Genomic DNA, 16352 nt, shown 5'->3' with positions numbered 1-16352 from the left:
TCGATTCCTGCTCACAACCAAGAAGTGGCGAATATCTGAACAGATGCTGGGCCTCCCCGTAGGCCGACTCAGCCTTCATGAGTACAGTACCTGGTATGGTGTGTAAAACATCAGCAAATGGGGAGACAAAGACGGCCGGGGCGTGGTCCTGGCCACGCACCCCCCCTCGTGTGTCGGCCTTCATAGGACCTCACCAACAGCACTTGCCCCAAACAAAATAATATACGGGGGGGGGGGGGGGGAGGAACGTTGTCTTTGTTTTCAAAGGCTCTCTGCAAGTGTGCGTGTGTGTTTTGCTGTCTGCGCGCAGCTATGCACGGCCCGGTTGGTTGGGGAGCGGAAGCGGCGTGGCCGTCTGCGCACCACGCGTGCGCCCCCCGAGTTTGCAGGGACACCCCTGCGGATGACGACGACGGTGGCGGCGGTGGCGGGGAGGGCAAGGGGGGACGTCAGTTCACGCTGCCTGCCACAAATTCAGGGGCTGCCCCCAACGAGGAAGGGGGTTCCACCCACTACAAAGACAAAGATCCCCCGTATAGCCTCAACAGAGTGTCGTGACAAGCGCTGCGAGCAAGTATCGCCTATGAAGGCCGGTACGCAAGGGTGGCCGCATGGCGTAACGCCCGCCGCCTTTGTCTTCTAAGTGGCGATGTTTAAACACCGCACCAGGTACACGATTAAGGCTGAGTCGACCTAGGGGAGGCTCAGGGCCGATTCGGATAATCGTCACTTGTGTTGGTAGTCGTGAGCGGGAATCGAGCTCGAGTCTCTGTTCGTAGCGCAGCGAAGCGGCGACCAACCACATCCACCACCGCTCCCCACACTCACAGCCACCACCACCACCAACCACGCAAGCGCCCCCCCCCCTCCTCCCCCTCCTCCTACGGGGGGCGGCGCACGGACGCGAACCCCGCGGCGGGGCCGGGCTCCTCGCAGCACCAGCGGGGGGCACGAGGAGCCCCGGGGGGAGGGGGGCGCGGGAGTCGGGGGGGGAGGGGCGGGGGTAGTCGGGGGGCACGAGGAGCCCCGGGGGGAGGGGCGGGGGGAGTCGGGGGGCACGAGGAGACTCGGGGGGGGGGAGGGGCGGGGGGAGTCGGGGGGCACGAGGAGACTGGGGGGAGGGGCGGGGGGGAGTCGGGGGGGAGGGGGGCGGGGGAGTCGGGGGGCACGAGGAGCCCCGGGGGGAGGGGCGGGGGGGAGTCGGGGGCACGAGGAGCCCCGGGGGGGGAGGGGCGGGGGAGTTGGGGGGCACGAGGAGACTCGGGGGGGAGGGGGGCGGGGGAGTCGGGGGGCACGAGGAGCCCCGGGGGGGGGGAGGGGCTTGGGGAGTCGGGGGGCACGAAGACATTCGGGGGGGAGGGCGGGGGGAGTCGGGGGGCACGAGGAGCCCCGGGGGGAGGGGCGGGGGGAGTCGGGGGGCACGAGGAGAATCGGGGGGGAGGGGGGCGGGGGAGTCGGGGGGCACGAGGAGCCCCGGGGGGGGGGGGGAGGGGCGGGGGAGTCGGGGGGCACGAGGAGACTCGGGGGGGGGGAGGGGCGGGGGGAGTCGGGGGGCACGAGGAGACTCGGGGGGGAGGGGGGCGGGGGAGTTGGGGGGCACGAGGAGCCCCGGGGGGGGGGGAGGGGCGGGGGGAGTCGGGGGGCACGAGGAGCCCCGGGGGGGAGGGGACGCGGGTTTCGTGGGGACACTGTGGGGACAGTGTCCCCACAGTGCCCCCACAGTGCCCCCACGAAACCCGCTGCAATGGCTCGTCCAGCAGCTGCCGTAGCGGGCCGGTTCGAATTGCTGCGCCACCCATCCCCCTACTCCCCGGCTCTCCCTGAGTGGCCCCCGCTTTGTGGAAAAATCTCGCCAGAGTAAAAAAAAGACCGAAAGAATCTGAATGAGAGTCGTGTTTTGATTTCCACACCAACAGCGGGTGGGTGGAGCTCGTGGAGCTGTGGGGTTGGATGAATGGTGGTGCTGGTGGTGGCATTGGTAGTTGTGTTGCTGTAGAGTTGGGGTTGTAGTGTTAGTGGTGTGTGGTTGTTTACTGGTAATGTGGTGTTGATAGTGTTGTGGGGTGGTGATGATAGTGATGGTGGTTGTGTGGGCGTGGTGTGACTGTGGGGTGGTGTGTCGGCGGTGTGGTGGTGGTTGTCTTCTAAGTATTGTGGTGTTTTTGTTGGTGGTGGTGTGGTGGTGTTGTTGTGGTGGTGTGGTGGTGGCAGTATGGTGGTGGCGGTGTGTTCGTGTAGCGGGTGTTCGTGTGGGGGTGTTGTGGAGTTGGTAGTCGTGAGGCACGACCGCGTCCTGAAGCGCATTCGCAGATCGCACGCCTGGCGCTGCGTACTCAAGCCCCCAGCGCGTGTCCGTGCTGTGTGTACACACACGCGTGTGTCATGTATGTAGACACTGGCGTGTGTGCTGTGTGTACACACGGGTGTGTGTTGTAGGTACACACGCGTGTGTGCTGGGGAGTGTGCGTGTATACGGGAGGCGGTGACGCAGTGGTAAGCACACTTCGCTACGAATCCGGTTAACAAACCAGGTTCGCATCTCACAGAACCCAGCGCCAGTTACGAATACTGTATCTGAACCGGTCCTGGGCCTCCCCTAGGGCGACTCGGCCTTAAATGTAGTACATGATGCAGTGTGTAAACATCACCACTGAGGAGACAAAGACGGCCGTGCGCGGTATTAGCCATTTCACCTTGTTTGCCGAGTTGGCTTTGATTGGTGTTCGCTAGAAGTACTTGCCCAAAAATGTCTGTTAGGGCTGAGGGGGGGATCTTTTATGTTTGGGTAAAGATACCTTGACCCAAGCACATCTGCAGTGGTTACGTATGGAATGCGCAGTAGTTCAGTTACCCACAAAATACCCCAATGCACACTGCAGTGCGTGTTGTTGCCAAATGTAGCAAACAACGCCCAGCTTCATGAATGAGCTTCTAAACCCGCTCAACAATGGTTGCAGAATCCGCCCTTAGAGGACAATTACCATGGATGAGGAATTATGGGTAGGCCTTTACCTAGCAGGAGATAGGCCACAGCTGATAATGATCAGCACGATGGACGGATATTATGTGGAACCAGGGAATTCGGCACACATAATCAAATCTCCAGCACGCATGTCTCTTAAGGAGACGGAATTTGAATTCAGAATTTCATAACCTCACTCGAAATAAAAAATAATCATCTCGTACAGGATCCTACCATCGAACCTCCCGGTTTCCACCTTTTATAGGACCGGGCATACGGCCAATGCGGCCACCTGATACCACAAATGGCGCATCAAAGATTCGTCGGCCTGCGATTGCGGCCACGAATCACAAACCATCGACCTATATCGTAAACACTCTTCTGCTGCTGTCTTCACTCCTTTAAAGGAGGAACGGACGAGATCCACTCTGCTTCCGAACAGACAATTGAGTGGATAACAACATCTACAATTAAATTTTTAATCTGCTGCTATTCATCCATGCGAAATAAGAAGACTCGAGACGTCGTGCCCTTGTCATTCGTGTCACTGTTGGAGCGATCTCAGTGCTGATTTATCGTTCAAGCCCCAGACACCGCTGTTTAAAAACACACCGCGAAAAGATCGCGCTCGACTCAATCGAGCCTCCTCAATTCATGCCGCTGCCTTCTCACCCACATCGCAAACTGCAGGACGCCGTGTTCCCCTGCGTTCGCACGATCGGCTCGCAGTGGTTGTGATGCGGCGCGAACAGACAGCTCCCGAGGCAGCCGCAGTAGAAGCTTAGGTGTCCCAATGAGAAACTATTCAGGGCGCGACGTCCACCCCCTCCACTCCCTCCTCCCCCTCGTCCATTGCCTCTCGCCGGGTCCCCGCCGAACGAGTGATCGGCCCCCCCGCGCCCTTTCTGAGGGACATAGCTCACTGGCTGGTTCACCACCACGCGGGGTTATCCCGCACACCCCCGCGTGCACCACCCCACAACAAAAATGAATGCGGTGGTGTGAGGCATGCCCCTGCAGGCGCTCGTTGCACACATGCGCACATAAAAGCGCGCGAGCGTCGGCAAGCAGGTTTAACGCACCCTGCCCCCACCCTAATACTCGTGCGGCACAGCTGCATAGACGAGCGAAAATCGTCCCAGGCTACTCTTTTTATTCCCTAAACTTCAAAGGCCCAGGGTGATTTCGGACCGCGCAGCCAATAGTGCGCTTATCTGCGCTGTCGCTCCTTTAGGCTCTGTCCCATGGGAGAGTGCTGCTGCTCCGCCCACCCATTGTTCTCCCGTGCTCATTGATTCTGACCCCCTGGTCAGCCCTTCTTGCCTAATATTCCCCCCTCAGCCTCTCTCAATGTCGTGAATGACTCATTGCGGCTGGCCCAGTGAACCTTCTTGCGCCCATGCAATTCTAAGCCAATTTAGGGGCACCGCAATGTAACCTGTCCTGCGAGTGTCGGCCAATCTCCTGGCACCGGGAAGCTGTGGGACTTGCCCTCTAGGGGCCCTTCGGATTGAAACCCGATGTGCCAGGCAATCCCCCACCAGGACACTACGTTTGTGCGCTGCGTGTGGGTATGTGTTTAGTGCAAGGGCCGGGAGGGAGTCGTGGCGCTTGCGGAGTTGCTCCGCAGTCGTGGCACCCCGTCCCGGGCTGACTGGAGCACCTCGCCTGGGCCGCTCCAACCAGGTAGCGCCGCAGAGTCCGTGGGACTCGCCTGGCCCTTGTTGCCAGTTTCGTGGGTGGTGGCTCGGTTTTCCGAGGCTCCGGCGGTGGTCTCCGTCTCCACTCCAGAGACTCCTCCTGCCCTCCGGCATCCGCTGGCTGGGGAACAAACTCAGGGACAGAGGGATTTAGGGGCCGCCGCACCTGTCACCTTCTGGCTGGGCCGGGGTCCGCTGGGTGCTTGGGCCCAGCAGGACCCATGTATGGTGCGAAGCCATCGGGTATGGGGGGTGCCGGGATTCCGGGGTTTCGGGGCACCTGAGGGGCGGGTGCCCCCCTCGTCGGGGCGGCTCTTCGTGGTTTTAATTGGTGGACATTGACCACCATCTCTCGGCCCCTCTCCCTGCCCTGGATAAGTACCGTCCAGGGTGAGATCTGCCGCACCACGGTCCAGGATCCACGCCAGTAGGTAGTCAGCTTCCCTACCTGTCCGGCCCCTACGCGTATGCTGTGGTTCGGTCCTTCTAGATTCCGAATTCCCGGCACAGCGCCTGGAAAAGCTCTGCCTCGAACTCACTACCCTTGTCAGTAATGACTCATTCGGGGATCCCATGTTTAAGGACGTAGTGCTTCACAAATGCCCAGGTTATCATAAGGGCCGTCTTATCGGGGATGGCCACCGCTACTGGATAGCACGTTAAATACTCTACCACTACGAGAATGTACCGGTTGCCTCAGTGGGATTGCGGGAATGGCCCCTGTAGGTCGACTCCAACTAACTGGTTCGCCCGGCTGACACGAAACAGCCTCAGGGGCACCTGATACCGCGCCGGATTCTGCCCACACTATTGACAAGCGCGGCAGTCCTGTATCCAGGCGGCACGTCTTGCATCAGTTTGGGCCAGAGTCACTGGCGACGCAGGGTTTCCCGAGTGCGCCGTTCCCCATCATGGCACCCGAGCGGGTGGTCGTGCACCAGCCGTAACAGCTGAGGCCACACCTGGGCAGGAACACAGATGCACTCCGGCTGCCCTACTTCGGTTAGTTGCCACACCATCCCATTCTTTGCACACAACCGGACGTACAAACCACTCCAGGGTCCCTGTACGGCGACCTTTTCCTCCTGCAGGGCCGCCTCCACCGCCGCCAGGTCCGGGTCCCGCTGCTGGGCCTGTCGCAGCTGCACGTCGTCCAGGCCCGGGAACGCACAGCCGACGTCCTCTTGGATCCGACCGGGCGGGGTCGAGCGGCCCGTCGGGCTCCTGAATGCGGACTCCGTGCCCGCTGGGTGGCCCACCGGGTCCCCGTCTCCTTCTGCAGGGACCTCTGTGGCAAACACGGCACTCTCTCTCAACGGAGGGGGGTTAGTCTCAGGGCGTTCCAGGGGGGCCATTGCATGTCATCAGCATGTGAAGCATGGGCAGGCCTTCTGTAACCTGGACCAGTGCTCAGACAGGCACCTACTGAACACTATCACGTCATCTAGGTAAATTAGGCACTGTTCCCATTGCAAGCCCTGCATCACCAACTCCATTAACTGCTGGAACGGTGCAGGCATGTTAGTGAGTCGGAACTCGAACAGTCCCATCGGGGTGGTAAATGCGGTCTTTGGCTAATCCTCCTCCGCCATCTCCACCTGCCAGTACCCGGATGCTAGATCGAGGGTGGAAAAATACCACGCGCCCACAGTGTCATCGATGTGGGGGATGGGGAAGGCGTCGCCGAGGGTAACCGCGTTCAGCTTTCGATAATCGACAAAAAACTGGGTCGACCTATCCTTTATCATCACCAGTACAACGGGGGCAGACTAGGGGCTCGCTGAGGGCTAGATTATGTTATCGCGGAGCATATCCGCGACCGTGTCTTTAATCTGGGCCCGTTCGGGTGCGCCCACTCGGTATGCGGGGAGTTTAATGGGTCGGGCTTAATCTGTGTCAATTTGGTGCTTAACGAGGTCTGTCCGGCCCACATCCAAATCGTGCTCACTAAACATGCCGGTGTACTCCCGCATTAACTCTCGCAGCTGATTGGCCTCCACCTTGGTTAAGTCTGCCTTCAGGTACAGCCTAGGGTGGTGACCACCCAGCTAACTACACTTTATGTAGGAGGCCGCGATGGCGGGGAGGAGGCCGCGATGGTGTGGAGGAGGCCGCAATGGCGGGGAGGAGGCCGCGATGGCGTGGAGGAGGCCGCGATGGCGTGGAGGAGGCCGCGATGGCGTGGAGGAGGCCGCGATGGCGGGGAGGAGGCCGTGATACACTCACTCATCTTACACTGACTCACTCACACATCTTACACTGACTCACTCACACATCATACACTGACTCACACATCATACATTGACTCACTCATCATACACTGACTCACTCATCATACACTGACTCACTCATACATCATACACTCACACAACGACTGACCCATTCACTCATCATACACTGAATCACTCATCATACACTCACTCATAATACGCTGTCTCACTCACACATCATACACTGGGAGTGTCATGCTGACGGATATGGCTGCAGGTTTGGTCGTACATGTTGTGTGTATCATCTATGATTACTGTTGTTACATTGTATTTTATAGCTTTATTTTGGTGATTTCCATAACATATGGTTAAGCCATGTTTCTTTCGGAAGTGCGGAGTTGGCCTGATAGCTTGAATCTAAGTTGGTTGTTGTTGTTGTTGTTTGACTTGCATCACACTGGGATTTTTGTACACAGCGTTGTAATACGGTGTTTTTTTCTGGAAGATTTGCTGGTTTATGCAGGATGTTTCTGTTGCACGTCATCGCTTTAAGATGTTCTCTGTTCATATATTGTTTGTTGCGGTTGCACCCGCCTCAAGAGCTGCATGGCTCACGGGGCTATACCAAAAAAATTAAACTTGAAACTTGAACGTAGGAGTTATCGCTACAAAGGGTCAGACCCTCACTCGGGTCCCTGACCATGTGTTGATGCCTCGTATGATGTCGAGTTTCCAGCTTGTAGACGTAGGGCTTCCAGCTGTCGGACGAAGAACCCCAGTCCCTCTCAGGGACCCACCATATATTCTCCCGGGTCGGGGCCACTCCGCCCTTGGCCCCGCCCGCCTTCTCGAGCGTTCTAGCTCTCTCTCGATCCCCCTCGAGAGCTCTCCCTGGACACGTGATCACCCCCTAGCTCCCCCACCTGGGTCCTTTTCTGTGGACACTCCAGATCACGTGTCTACGGGGTCAACCAGAGTGCCATGGCTCAGGGCAACCCTGCCCCTGGGTTGATACTCTCCCACTCCCCCTTGTGGAAGCCCGCACTACATGCTATGTGTCGTGCCCGCACTATCCCAGCGCTCACCAAGCCCCGCTAGGGCTGGTACTACACCCGCCTACGGGGTGTATGTGATGACGGTGCATTGCACACCGTGCTATGCTAGAACCGGCCTCACACAGCAACCCACCCAGTGCTGTCCACGACGTAGGAACATCGCATGCCACGGCCCTTCAGGGCCGGGACCATATAGTGACATCCCCGATGTCACTACATCACCCCCCCCCCACCCCCCCCCCCGCCCCCCCATCGTAGCATTCCGCTGTAAACCCTCGGGATCCCCCCTACCATCACCTCCCACCTTCACCGTGTAACAATGCTCGTGAGCTCAATGGCGGCCAGGATCAGCCAATAAAGCCAATAACCGCCATGACTCAGTGAGCTCGACAAGCAACTGACAGCGTGGGAGTGTGTATGCAAGGGGATCATGAAAGACGAGTCTTTGAACGAGTGCGTGATGCCGGGCCCCCAGGGGAGGTGGGCTCACTCACCCTGGAGGTCCCGGGGGAATGTGTAAATGTTCCGCCGAACCCGGCTCCTCACGGAGAGCAGTAGGCCGGGTCGACGGATCCTCTGCGCACAAAGCCGACGAGTGACACAAACGGAGTCAGGAATCTTGGATTTATAATTTGTCGGCGTGGCCTGTAACTGTACATCCATACATTGAAAAAACGGTGAGTAGCCGGTGGACGCATAAGGGGCCATCCTGCAAGCGGCGAGGACTGCAAGGATATGTAAATCCCAATCGAGTTGTGACTCATTGACCTGGTGGCTCAACATGGAGGTTAGAGTTCTATGTAGCCGTTCGATCATGCCATCCTTCTACAGGTGGGACAGCGACGTGCACACCTTCTTTGTTCCAAACAAAGTGCAGACCTCATGCAACAATTTAGAAGAAAAATTATTGCCCTGATCGGTCAAAAGGCGTTCAGGAGCACCTTTGTCCATAATATAACCATTGAGGAATGCCTCCGTAATAGTCACAGCCGATTGGTTAGGGAGCGGCCAAGCAACAGGTCATCGAGAAAAATATTCGTCCCCCACAAGCAGGTATTTGTTCCATCGAGCGGTAGTGGGAAACGGGCCCAAGTATGTCCAGAGCAACAAGTTCGTTGATGCGCGATACCTGAGTCAATTGCAAAGGGGGTCTGCAGGGTCTCGACAGTGGCTTCCACCAAGCTCATTGCACGCACCCTTTTAGCAAATCGTCCACATCCGCGGACATGGTCGGCCAATAAAAATCCTGTTTGAGCGTAGCCAGTGTCTTCTGCACGCCCAGGTGCAAGAGACGCTCATGCACCGCCCAAAAAACCTCTTCTCACAGGGCAGTGGGGGCAACTATGGTATAACGGTGCATCCCCCGGCCCAATGCATGAGTAAGCCGCCTCGCAAAACCACCGAGGCGACGCCCCGTCAATCATCACCTCCATTAGCTTCCCTCATATGACGCACGCAATTTGAGTAGCGGTGGCTCTCGTTTTTTAACAGGCTAAATGTCTCACTAACACAGCCACCGTTGCGGTGATTCTCTTACATTGACATGCTAATCTCTCACAATACAATAGCCACCTCCACAGCTTTGTTTTCCTCGATGTGGCGGTGGCGCCCGGTTTTCTTACATTGACATGCCAATCTTACATTAACATGCTAAATGTCTCATTAACACAGCCACCATTGTGGTGGTTTTCTTACATTGACATGCTAATCTCTCTTGATTGGAAGCTTTTATGACTGCAGGAATCCATACTCTTTGGTTCTTTCGGTAAAGTCACGTAGGTATAAAATCAAATCACGACGTTTTGGAGATGCAACGGGCCCTATGGTGTAGTGTTTTGATGAGGGAATTCTTCTGGGCTGGATAGTGGTGGGAGTCACGCTTTAGATAGGTATCCATGTGGGTAGCTTTTCTGTAGACCAAATGTCCTAACGAGCCAAAGAACATGCTGTTATAATGTTAGGATTGCCATTATAATCCTGTGAATGCCTTTATAATGCTGTTAAATTGTTACGATAAATATGAGGCCTTGTTAACAACGAAGCCTGCCACTTGCATTATTGTGAATGTTACTTGTAATTGAATAAGTCGAGTCAGACTTGTACCCATGTAACGTTAATGCGATCTTTAGAGCAAGAATAAAGAAGTATCTCATCCACAGTTCAATGTTATGTGCAGCGCAGTACATTTAGGCTGCAGTATGGTGATTACACTATGTGACCTTATTTAACACAGTAGCTTATTCTCTTGTGTAGCTATTCAGTGCTAATGTAGGTGTCTGGTCCATCCAGGACCTATTGTTGAGTTTCATGTTATCTAAGACAATGTTATAATGCTCCTTGTGTTCATTCATTGTATCGATATTGCAAGTATTAAGAGATGCTGTATTCTGTGCTGTCTTTTTCCATCAGTTTTACCTCGTTCAATTCAATAAATACGTCGGAGTCAGATGTTCACCCCGACTCTGAAAGTTTATACTGGTAGGAACCTCCTGGTTACACCAGACCACAGGGGATTATTGTGTCCGTCCGTCTGTCATGCATCCAAAAGTGGGAGGGGTGGGGCTGGGTGGAGAGGGGAGGGTGGGGAGGGGCTGGGTGGGGAGGGAGGGGCTGGGTGGAGAGGGGAGGGTGGGAGGGTGGGGAGGGGAGGGTGGGGAGGGGCTGGGTGGGGAGAGTGGGGAGGGGCTTGGTGGGGAGGGTGGGGCTGGTTGGGGGGTGAGAGGGGTGGGGCTGGGTGGGGAGGGGCTGGTCACCCCGTGGTGCCCTTATAAAACTCAACGTTTAACCTACTCACGCCGGCTTGTTCCCGCCCTCACAGTCGGGCATATTTGCGGAATACACCACGCTTCCGTTGACCCTGGCCATTGACCGAGCAACCCAACGTTCCTACCAGCTCCCTCCGTAGGAATGTGTTTGAATGCGAGGTTAACTACTCGGATAGTGGTGCAACGCAGCTCACAGCGAGGCCTCGACAGTACAAAGACATTCTTCTTGGAGCTCTCAAGCAGCCAGCTCCACAGCAAGTATACATTAAACCTGTGCTGCAAGCACAGTAAAAAGACATTCTTCTTGGCGCTCTCAACCAAGTAAAAAGACACTCTTCTTGTAAAATGACGTTCTTCTTGGAGCTCTCAAGCAGCCAGCTCCTCAGGCTTGGAGCTCTCAAGCAGCCAGCTCTGCAGCAATTCTACATTAAACTTGTGTTGCAAGCATCGCAGCATCGAAAGCCACAGTTCAGCAGGGAGTGATGCTGAAGCAAGTGATTTAAGCAATCCAGGACCTCCCATCCTGCCTCAAGAGGACCAAGGGCGTTCAAGGCCCCAAAGAAAAGTCAGGCTGACACAACGCGCCTTGGAAAGCTATGCCGCTAGGAAGCAAGACTTTGATGCCAGGATACAAAGGACGTTGGTACGAGTTAAAGCAGATATATCTGAAGCTCAAAACGCGTCAGACACAGTGGCCTCAATTCAGCGGGCCATACATCGAGTGAAGGTCAGCAGTTCAAGCTACAAGCTGCTGGCAAATAAATACATCTCCCTCCTGAAGAAGGTGAAGACAGACGAGGGCATCGAGGGAGTGCACATGTTATACAGGATGCATTGGACCACGTGAAGGGCTTAGTAGAAACACGATCTCAGCACTCTGTCTCATCCAAGTCCACCACAATATCTAAAGGCACATCACACTCACATATATCATCTACCAGCATGGCTCAGGCACGTGCAGCAGCAGAAGCAGCAAACGCTCGTATCTCCTACATGACTGAACAGGAAGCCATGCTAATTGAAAAGGCCCGCATACAAAAACAAGAGAGTACAATTGGTGGCTACTGCCATATGGAAGAAAATTGAGCTGGATGCTAAGTTAAGCACCCTACAACTTAAAAAATAAGCAGCTGCTGCAAAGACCCAGGCAGAGGTGCTCCAAGCAGCAGCCAATCTGGATAAGGAAGAGAATTGGAGTGAGTTTGGTACTCAGATGCCTATTAAAGACCGTGATCAACTTACCAGAAAAAAATATTTTGGACTGGTCTGAACAATGCACCAATGCTCCTCCACCAACCGATACTAAGTATCACTGCTTCCATGCCGTGTGAACATGAATGCTCTCTACGGGAATGGTGGAAATGCATACCCTGCCCTGGCATTTAATCACCGACTCAGCGTCGCAAAGGTGGGGTCAGACAAGGATACATCAAGTCAGACCCACATTCTAGACAGTCACATAAAGGGATCAGACCAACGTGATCGAAACCTTTTGGGTCCACAATCCAACGCCATCGCGAATGACGACATGCAAGGCAATACAGCCAATAATAGCACCTCACAAGCGCCAGTATGGACACACCCTGGATCAGCAGGCATAGGGGATTTTGCTCGGTACCTGTCTCACCACGAACTAATCAACACAGGACTCGTAAGGTTTGACAACCACTCTGAGAACTATCGTATGTGAGAATTCCTTTCCATACACGCTCAGAACATGCTCAGGACTGATGGAGACTGGAAATAAGAGCGAGTGGCCTCATGGTGGAAACCATGGATAGTACCATGAAACTAGCCCTTCCTAAAGTGATAGAGTGCAATGAGATATCGGGCGACAGGAGCGAGATTCCCACGCCCGAAGTCGCACGTCACCACCCACACCTGAAGCCGATAGCAAAGTTCATCCCGCCATTGGATCACGGGGCACAGATTTTACTTCTGCTTGGCAGGGACATGCTGAGAGTCCACAAGGTTTGCGATCAACGCAATGGACCTCACGACATTCCCTATGCCCAGAGACTTGACCTAGGATGGGTCATCGTAGGTGATGTCTGTCTCAATGGAACACACACACACCAGACCACATTAGCACATTCAGAACAAGTGTGCTCACGAATGGACGCACGTCGCTCTTCAAGCCATGCTCCAACCACTTCACGATGAAAGAGAAACACGAAGAGAGAAGTCAAGGCTGTACCATGCAAACTTACAAAGAAACCTCCATGCTGGAAACACAAGAAGATGATGTTGGAAATATGGTGTTCGTGACAACGAAAGACGACGACAAACCTGCTCCATCGCTAGAGGATAAAGAATTCTTGAAAATAATGGACAGAGAGTTCTTCCAAGATGAGTCAAACAGCTGGGTTGCCCCGCTGCCATTTCATAATCCCAGATGCCGGCGACCCAACAATAGAAAGCAAGCCCTCTCACGGGTCAACTCATTGCGCCGTACCTTGGACAAGAAACCAAAGATGAAGCTGCTGTTCGTCACTCTGCTGGGGGTCGTGGCAATGGTCGCTACGGCCGTGGCCTCTCCGTTCCTCAACCCGGGGCTGTCGTCTGAGGGGGAATCCTGGTAGGAGTTCCACGGCAAAGACAACAACAAGAAAGAGGAGGGCTGGATGAGGATTATTTGGGAGAAGAACCTCAAAAAGATCACGGTGCACAACCTGGAGAACTCCATGGGCAAGCACACCTGGCACATGGGCACGAACCGCTTCGGTAACATAACAAGAGAGGAGTTCCAGTATACTATGCTGGGTCTCAGGGGCTGGAACGGCACCAGGAAGGCCTCCCACGGTGCCACGTTCATGGTGCCCACCTTCTTCAAGGCTCCCAAGTCCGTCGACTGGAGGAAGCAGGACTACGTCATCGATGTCAAGGACCAGGGCGAATGCAGCCCTTGCTAGGCGTTCAGCACCACGTGCTACCTCGAAGGACAGCACAAGTGCAAGACGGGAGTGTTTGTGTTGCTGAGCGAGCAAAACCTGGTGGACTGTTCTTCTGCCGAGGGAAAAACGGCTGTGGTGGAGGACTCATGGGCTTGGCCTTTACCGACATCAAGAAGAACAGTGGCATCGACTCAGAGGTGTCATACCTATACACGAACAGTGCACATTGCAGTCATCGAGTCCATGGATTTTTCGAGCTTATAAATGCACTCCGGAGATTCTTCACCATCAGAGGGCCGGCCAAGCAACTCCGTTCTGATTGTGGAACCAATTTCACTGGAGCATGTAAAGAGCTTAAGATCAATACGGAAAATGTTGCAGATGATTCTGTAGCGAGATACCTTAGTGACCAAGGCTGCACATGGACCTTCAATCCTCCTCACTCTTCGCATATGGGTGGAGCCTGGGAGCGTATTATCGAGATTGCTCGATGCATTCTCGACTCCATGCTGTGTGATGTTGGGTCCACACGGCTCTCTCATGAGGTCTTGATCACTCTCATGGCCGAGGTCTCAGCTATAATTAACTCAAGACCCCTGATCCCCATCTCAACCGACCCGGAGTCACCATTAATCTTGACTCCTGCTACACTTCTTACCCAGAAGACAGACGTGCTCACAGCACCCACCGAGGAGGTCAGCACTGTATACCTTTATAGACGCCAATGAAGACAAGTGCAGAGCTTCGCCAGTACGTTCTGGCGTCGCAGAAAAAAACGAGTACCTTGCGACACTTCAAGTGCGCAGCACGTGGCAATCGAGCAGACCAGTCATCCAAAAAGGTGACCTCGTCCTACTAAAGGACAACCAAGTCAAATGGAATGAGTGGCCAATCCGCCGCATCCTCAAGACAATTCCCAGTGCCGATGGAAAAGTTCGAAAGGTTGAGGTTATTATGATAGCAAAGAAAGGTGTCGCAAGCACTTTTGTCAGGCCTATAGCGGAGACAGTACTACTTCTCTCTCGAACAAATATGGACAAATAAGTTGACCCGTTGAAGTTTGTTATACATTTGTTTATGAGATAGGAAAATAAATGGTGGTATCTCCTAGATACCAGACGGGGAGTGTTCTGCCCCATGGCAGGTATGGGGGTGTTGATTACACAGGATCTTCCTGATATGGTGTTGAGTTTGGTCACGTGACCAGAAAGTTATGATTTAACATTCTCTAAGCCATGAGGCAGGGTGTCAGCCATTACACAGAGTACAAAATGGAGGCAAAAATAGCGTCTCAGTGAATATAAGTGCATCTGTTCATTGTGGAACTTTAAGAAGCATTGTCTGCAAGTTCGTTTATGTTCTTATAATACTGGGATTGCTGTTATAATGCTAGGATTGCCGTTATAATCCTGTAAATGCCTTTATAATGCTGCTAAATTGTTATAATAAATATGAGGTCTAGTTAACAACGAATTCTGCCACTTGCATTATTGTGAATGTTACTTGTAATTGAATAAGTCGAGTGAGACTTGCACCCATGAAACTTTAATGCGATCTTCAGAGCAAGGGTGAAGAAGTATCGCATCCACAGTTCAGTGTTATGTGCAGCGCTGTACATTTAGGCTGCAGTATGGTGATTACACGATGTGACCTTATTTAACACAGTAGCTTATTCTCTTGTGTAGCTATTCAGTGCTAACGTAGGTGTCTGGTCCATCCAGGACCTATTGCTATGATGCTCAATTGTGTTCATTCATTGTATCGATATTGCAAGTATTAACAGATGCTGTATTTTGTGTTGTGTTTTTCCATCAGTTTTACCTCGTTTAATTAATTAAATACGTCAGAGTCGGATGTTCACCCTGGATCTGAAAGTTTATTGAATGCGAGGTTAACTACTCAGATAGTGGTGCAACGCAGCGCACAGCAAGGCCGAGACAATGCAGCTTGTTCATATTTCGGGTCACCTCCCCATGTACTTGGGTCACCTGGCCGGCTATATTCCTTATGGCAGTCTATATCCCTGCTACCCATCCCGGGGTTGTTTCACGGGGTCCCGGAGGCTCCCTCGCCCCACCCCTCACCGTCCTGGCGAGTTCCTCCTCCTCCCCTGGAAGGAGGCTTGCGATGGCGCGCTCCCATCCCAGCCCTCGGAACTGCGTGCGTTCATGAGCAAATCTCTCCCACACGCGCGCGTGCGCTCGACAAGGGCGTTAAGTGTGGAATACGGGCAGTTTGCCTCTGGCTGCCACCATGCCGTGCTCATCAGATACTGCTGCACTTTCTCGGCGGCGAGGTCATCAATGATCTCGGCAGCGTACCCTGGGCGTGCGCTCTGCGCTAGCGAGCGCACGCCCAGGGTACCTTCACTTGGGGTGGGGCGCCTCTCTCCCTTGGAGGTGTGAGGGGTCGTACCACCTCTGACACCATATTGTGGAGGCCGGCGCCCGACCTCTGCTCCCGCCGGGCGGGCGAGGCGCGACGTCCGCCCCCTCCACTCCCTCCTCCCCCTCTTCCATTGCCTTTCGCCAGGCCCCCGCCGATCGAGTGATCGACCCCCCCCGCGCCCTCTCTGAGGGACATAGCTCACTGGCTGGCTCACCACTGCCCGGGGTTATCCCGCACACCCCCGTGTGCACCACCCCACAATAACAAAAAAGCAAACGCGGGGCGGCGTGAACGCACGTACCCATGCAGGTGCTCGTTTCACACACATGCACGCGTAAACACGCGCGAGCATCGGTGAGCGGGGTTAACGCACCCCGC

General features: G+C 54.7%; 1 pseudogene; it reads left to right on the top strand.

Moving 5' to 3' along the window:
* The first annotated feature begins 12853 nt into the window (after positions 1–12853).
* LOC142925656 (procathepsin L-like) lies at positions 12854–15391 on the top strand (annotated as a pseudogene).
* The last annotated feature ends 961 nt before the right edge of the window (positions 15392–16352 follow it).

The sequence above is a fragment of the Petromyzon marinus genome, chromosome 23, assembly GCF_048934315.1.
Source record: "Petromyzon marinus isolate PM22_M1 ecotype Great Lakes invasive population chromosome 23, UKy_Petmar_22M1.pri1.0, whole genome shotgun sequence".
In the NCBI taxonomy this organism is placed as follows: domain Eukaryota; kingdom Metazoa; phylum Chordata; class Hyperoartia; order Petromyzontiformes; family Petromyzontidae; genus Petromyzon; species Petromyzon marinus.
The sequence above is the reverse complement of the archived record's forward strand: the minus strand, read 5'-3'. Positions and strand labels throughout refer to the sequence as shown.